The sequence below is a fragment of the Cygnus atratus genome, chromosome Z, assembly GCF_013377495.2.
Source record: "Cygnus atratus isolate AKBS03 ecotype Queensland, Australia chromosome Z, CAtr_DNAZoo_HiC_assembly, whole genome shotgun sequence".
NCBI classification, from domain to species: domain Eukaryota; kingdom Metazoa; phylum Chordata; class Aves; order Anseriformes; family Anatidae; genus Cygnus; species Cygnus atratus.
The window spans coordinates 22,544,832-22,550,937 of NC_066396.1; the positions used below are offsets into that span (position 1 = coordinate 22,544,832).

The 6,106-nt window shown below is 52.9% G+C and overlaps 1 protein-coding gene across 8 annotated transcripts in view; it reads right to left on the reverse strand.

The window, feature by feature from the left end:
• ADAMTS6 (ADAM metallopeptidase with thrombospondin type 1 motif 6) overlaps positions 1-5,739 on the reverse strand; it is a 158,604-nt gene extending 152,865 nt beyond the window's left edge. For 5 of the 8 annotated variants that reach the window (XM_035553522.2, XM_035553521.2, XM_050716430.1 and 2 more), the window contains exon 1: positions 4,711-4,952. The gene's annotated coding sequence lies outside the window, so the exon portion shown is untranslated. Of the gene's footprint in view, positions 1-59; positions 264-3,948; positions 4,220-4,710; positions 4,953-5,208 lie in introns of those variants that run through there. The other 3 variants (XM_050716427.1, XM_050716428.1, XM_050716429.1) reach the window with 3 other exon arrangements.
• Between the last annotated feature and the right edge of the window lie 367 nt (positions 5,740-6,106).

Sequence of the window (6,106 nt, forward strand, 5' to 3'; positions counted from 1 at the left end):
AAATAGTATTCATCCATTACCAATTTTAATATCCAAGATCACAATCTTAAAAAAATTACCATTAATCTTTTACTAGTAGCTCAACACAGCTTAAGATGTGCATATCTGTTTCAAGTTGAACAGGTGTGAGAACTTATAAAATCAAGGTTTCTTATTGCTCAAATACTGTGTTCAGGCTTGTTCCAGCTATAATCAATGCACTGCAGTCATCAATTTCAGCAGAGAACAGCTATACCCAATACACTGGTAGACACAGGAAGAACCTGGGAAAGAATCCAGAGCAAAGTTATCTGATCTTTCTGCAGCATGTATTTTTTTATTACTTGGGCCTGGGTTCTGCTTATGCCGGCAGAATTTTCGTTCACTTAAATGAGAACACTGCATTCTAGTACCAGAGACACAATTTCAGTATTTGAAATTATTCACCCATACATGTTCTGAGATAAAACATTTCTGACAACAAATGCTTAATGTATACAAACTACAGTTGGATATAGCGGAATATATTCTTATTTTCATTTTGCTGATCATGGGATTGGGAGAAAAACGCTTTATTTGCCCTCCCTAGCCCCATTTAAAACACGTTTGCAATAATACCGAAAAGCAGCTCTAGCTGTGACCAGGGATTAAATGGAAGGTCTCTGCAGCCACCTAACAGTCCAGTAACATGGGACATGAAACCATGTGTTGTGTCAGCTGGTAATAATCAGTCCTCTTAAGCACTCTTAGCACACCTGTGCATAGAGCAAACTCTGCAGAAGCAGGCAGAACAGAACCAGAACACCTGAGAAGGAAAAACCATTCAAAAACACATTACCAAAAGTGTACACGGTCACTTACACATGCACCAGATGAATTTGCCTTTTTAAAATTCTCAGAGTGATTTACAATGTTCATTCAGACAGGAAATTCCCCTGCAGTCCATGGATAATTTATAAAGGTTGAAGAGTTGTATGTCACCTCAAGAAAAATCAACATCACGCAAATCCCATTTATTAACATCACAGTGAATATCAGGAAACTTCTTAGCCAATTTGAGATGTACCCATTACCAGTAAATGACCTGACCGTTCCAATGCCTAATTTTAACATTTCTTCCAAGACAGCACACAGAATTTAATCAGGTTTGGAGGGGGAATAAAATATACTTTGCAAGCATAGTTTGGACTTAGTAATATATTTTTTTCTGGGGAAGCAAAAGGATTTAGCGATGCCATTCACATAAGGCAAGGCCTTAGAGGATGTTAATACAATCTCTGATATGGCCTTCCATGTAAAACCGTTATTTTCTAGCTAATATTTAATTACAGCTTTTAGCCTTTTACAAGTTTTGAAGAGGCATAATCAATCCCATACTCTTCAGCTACATTAGTACAATAAAGAATATGCCTTACTTCCAACCTGAAAACATCTAGTTTCAAATTCCACTGAATCTTGCTTTACATGTCTGCTAATGAGCTTTTTTCTCCTTGCACGGACAGTTATAGTCTGATACAATCAACTCTTGACACTCCCTGATAAGCAGCTCAACCTACTCACTTTACCTCACTGCGCAATACAGTTTCCAGATGCCTAATTATTTTTACAGCTTTTTTTTTTCCTGAGTCCTTTCCAATTTGTCAACATCTCTTTTCATGCACAGACACCAGAACTGGACAGTAGTCCAGCAATGGCTCCGTACTGCCATATATAGAGACAACACTGCCTCACAGCTTTTACTTAGCCAAAAAAATCACAATGGGGAGCTCACATTCAGCCTGCTAGGCTGATAATAAATTACCCAAGCATAAAGATCTCTGAAATTGTGGTGCCTAGGGAGCTCAGCAGCTCTGAATACCAGAAGCAAACTATGGTGCCCAATATTTAGCCACCACCTGGTCAACAGCACCCAAGCATCACCTGTGTCCCGTATTCTTTCAGAGGTCTGTGCAAAATGGTGTCCCTCACCCTAAGCCTTAGTCCTCATATAAGAAAATCTCCTTTCACATTAAGCTTGCTGGAAGTTTCAGTAGACCTTTTAACCTCCTTTCCAAAAGTATTATAGCTGGCTTGTGCGCTGGTACAAAGAGGGCAGACGCAGCTCTATGAAGGCTATGGATTCAGAAACTGGAATGGACGTGAAGGATAGACCAGTCAGGTAACTCCAGATAGAGTACTGACACCATGAAGTGCCCAGCATCTACACCCTCTTCCCTGCAGCACCTTTCTTCCTACCTTTGAGATAAATTTTCAGCATTCCAGTTTTATTGTGGTCATTTAGATCACTCATGTCATCAGCACTAAGCTCATAGTAAGAAGCATTTCCTCTGCCTCACGGCTGAACTACATCTCCGTCCACGGTAAAATAGGTATGGCTCCCTAACATTTACCTGAAGCTACAGTTCCTGCTTAATTACAAAAGTACTGCCAAGCAGCAAAGAAAAAATCGTTTGATGTGTTTCTAAACCTAGAATGCTGGTGACAAAAGGGGTACTGTAGTGGGATTTCTGCGGAAGCACTTGTGACAGAGCCGCAGTCCTATCTTCGGTGCCTGGAGACTCCTACTCACTGAAACTCAACGAGGATCAAAAAATAATTTGAAAAATGGGGCCCATAAACACACACAACGGAGGCTTCGGGGCAGGATGCGGATCACTGCGGGCTGCCCAGCCACAGCGCTCAGACCAGCCACCTCGGCGGCCTCCTCCCGAGCAAAGGGACGCGGTGAAAGCGCCCGGGGCAACCGAAGCGTCCCCTCAACTGGACCCGGCTCAAGCCTGACGGCCGGCAAGCCGCCAAGCGACAGCTCCCCGCCGCGCCGGGCGGAGCACCGCCACACGGGCTGCCGGCGTCCCCTCAGCCGAGCGGCGGCGGGCTCTGCCGACACGACACCCCTTCAAGCCCTGGCGACACACCGAGGCCGCCGACCGCACGAGCCAGCGGGGCCGAGCTGAGCGCGCCGGGACCTGGGGGAGCGACCGAGGGGCTCCTGGCAGCGGGCTGGGCTGGGCGGGGAGCGGCGGCCGGCGGTCGCCGCCTCCCCGCTCCCTCCCTCGGGCAACGGCCTCGCCGTAGGGCCAGGGCCGCCCAGCGCCCGCCGCCCCTGACGGCCGACCCGCCGGTGGTACGAGCGGTTGCTACGGCAATGGGGAGAGGAGGGGAGGGGAGGGAGGGAGGGGAGGGGGTCAGGCACCCGAATGCCGTCGCAGGTATCGGGGCTGGGGATCAGCAGTGCCCCCCGGGCTGGGCGGGCAGGAAAGGAGCGGGGCCGGGGGCAGGTAGGAGGGACGGGACGACTCTTTCTCCCCGGGGAGTGAGGAGAAAGCGAGGCGAGAAGCACACACACACACCCGGCCCCGCCGGGATCCGCTGTCAGTGTCGTCCTGGGGGCGAGAGATACAAAGAGGCAAGGAGAGCACGCCCGGGGCTCGAGAAATGTGTGCGAGCGTGTGTGTGTGTGTACACGCATAGCCCAACGCGTCCACACAGGCGTGCTCCACACGCGTCCGCGCACACAAACCCTTCACAAGACCTACTTAGCGGGAAATACTGGCGTTGAAGGAAGCTGGAGGTCACCAGACACGCATCCCTCAAAGCAAATTCACAAGGGAAAGGAATGAAAAGAAAAAAAAAATTAGAAAAAAAGAAAGGAGAGGAGAGGGAGAAAAAAAAAAAGAGCCCTCCTCCCTAGGGAGACGGGAGGGAAAAGTCTGGTTGCTGCGGTGGAGCTGATCCTAAAGTTAACTTTCAGCAGCCCATTTCCAGACAGCAGCGCTGAATCTATTTGGATAAAACGCGTGTGACCCAGACACTTGGCGTTTGGCCCAAACGCGTTGCACCGGCAGCCCAAATAAAAACAAGAGTCTGACTCTCTCCCTCCCTCTCTCTCTCTCCTCTTGTACAACAATGAAAGAAATTAGCGAAGACAAAACCCGCACACACACCGCCGGGCAGCGAGAGCCCACTTACCTCCCCCCACCAAACAATGTCCCTTTGAACCCCGGGCCGCAGCGCAGGCAGACGTACTCCGATTTAAAAAAAAAAAAAAAAAAGAAAAGAAAAGAAAAAACGAAAAAAAAAGCGCGGCTCCGCGGGGTTAAGAGTCTGGCAATTCCCAGGCGGCCCGAAGTAAATCAAAACCACACGCTTCCATCTTCCTGACGAGCCCGGCGAGCGGCGGGGCTGCGGGACGGCGCTGAGCCGAGCCGAGCCCAGCCCGGGCTCCTGCGCCCCGGCACGGCCCCGGCACGGCCCCGGCACGGGCTCCGGCCGCCCCAAACGCCGGGCTGCCAGCAGCCCCGAGCTGTCCTGGGCTGCGGAGGGAGGGAGGGAAGGAGGGACGGGACGGGACGGAGGGGGGGGGGGGGTTGCTGCTGCTTTGGTCTGCATCTGTTTTTTGGTTCGGGGATTTGTTTTGTTGTTGTTTTTCCTCTTCTTCCCCCGTCCACCGACGGTTTAGTATGGAAGTCGGAGAAGATGGAAAAAAGGGAGTAGTAGTGGAAAAAAAGTTGCACGGCTCGAGACCGTACTGCATAAATCGCTGCTCGTCTCGGTCGAAAAATCCTCGCACCCCCTTCCCCCATCCTCAAAGGTTTCTCTCTGAAATTACTCCAAATCCACCTCGCCTAATGCAAGATAAAGCTCCCCCCGCTCCCCAAAGCCCTGCACGCACCATTACTCGGGACACGAGAAAAGCAAAAGTTTCATTGAATAGCGCGAAATCTTCCTTACCGTTCTCATCTTCAATTTCTGATATAAAGTAAGTTTCAAACAATAGAGATTGCAGAGGACGGTTCCCGTATTCCTCTCTGCTTTTCCCCTCTGAGCAAGCAACCACCGGGGTTATATTCTCCAACAGAATCAAATTCTCTAGCCTTCCTAAAAGGGGTTTTTTAGAAAACGGACCGACTTGGCAGGAGGAAGGATGCCATCAATTCACCCAACCTATCACCCTGCACATTTTGTCTTTCCAACGAGGAGCGGGGGGGGGGAGGTGGAGGGGGAGAGGAAGGAAGGAAAAAGAGGCTTATATTGGGGTGGGGGTGGGTGCCCTCCTCTCGAGCAGCCTCCTCTGTGCAAAATACCATGTGAATACCGTGAGTGGGGGGGGGCGGGGGGAGACAGCGCGAAGGGGGGAGGGAGGGGAGGAGGGAGGAGGAGAAGGAGAGCGGGGGGGAGGCAGGCAGAGCAGGAAGGACTCGGGAAAGCTCGGCTGAAGTAGCCCCAGACCTCCTCTCGCTGCCGGCCCCCGGCCAAGCCGAGCGCGGCGGCGGCGGGGAGCCTTTGGCAGCCTCGCCCGGGGGACGGCGCGGAGCACGCTGACGTCAGCCTGCAGATGTGCCCCGGCTCCGGCGCCGCGCCCGCGCATGCGCGCCGTGTCACGTGGCGGCGAGGGGGGGGGGCGGGGGTACAGTAGGGGTAACGAGAAACAGAGGGACGTTGTGTGTGTGGGGGGGTGCTGGGACGTTAACGGGTCGGCCGACCCCCGTGTGGTGAGGCGAGGGGGGAGCCCGCAGCCCGGCCGGGCGGTGGGCACCCGGTGGGCGGCGTGCAGGGCCTGCCTCCTGCATGTCCATCCCCTCCCCGCAGAGGCGCGGGGGTTGCCGGCGGAGGTCTGCCGCCGGTCCCCGGACCGTTTTTTTCTGTGGGCTTCCTTCGAAATAACAGCAATAAACAACCCGTCGCTTGTAGAGGAGGGCGAGCAGGCGGCCGGCGGGAAGCCCACCGCGTAGCGCTTTCGCTTTCGCTTGCCGCGAGGAGCCCAGTGGCACGGGGGAAGGCGCTGAGGGGACGGAGAGCCGGGCAGCCCCCGGTAGCCAAAAAAAAAAAAAAAAATGGAGAAAAAGGTCCTCCTGAATCTCAGGTTTCAGGCTCTTTGCTAACACGTTTCCCAAACGGTGCCTGTGCGCTCGTTTCGGTCCCGTGCCGAGACAGGAGGTGTGTGATCCCTCCGGAGACCCTACAGCGCTCGGCCGAGCCGTGCAGGCACCGCTGGGGCTGCTCCAGACGCAGCGCCAGGCTGCGTGGCGGAATTGCATTGCTACGCATAACCGGGTGAATTTTCTTCCAACAGTCGGTCCGACGGAATAAGCCGCTGCGCAGGCAGTCGCGTCTGTCACCAGCCCCG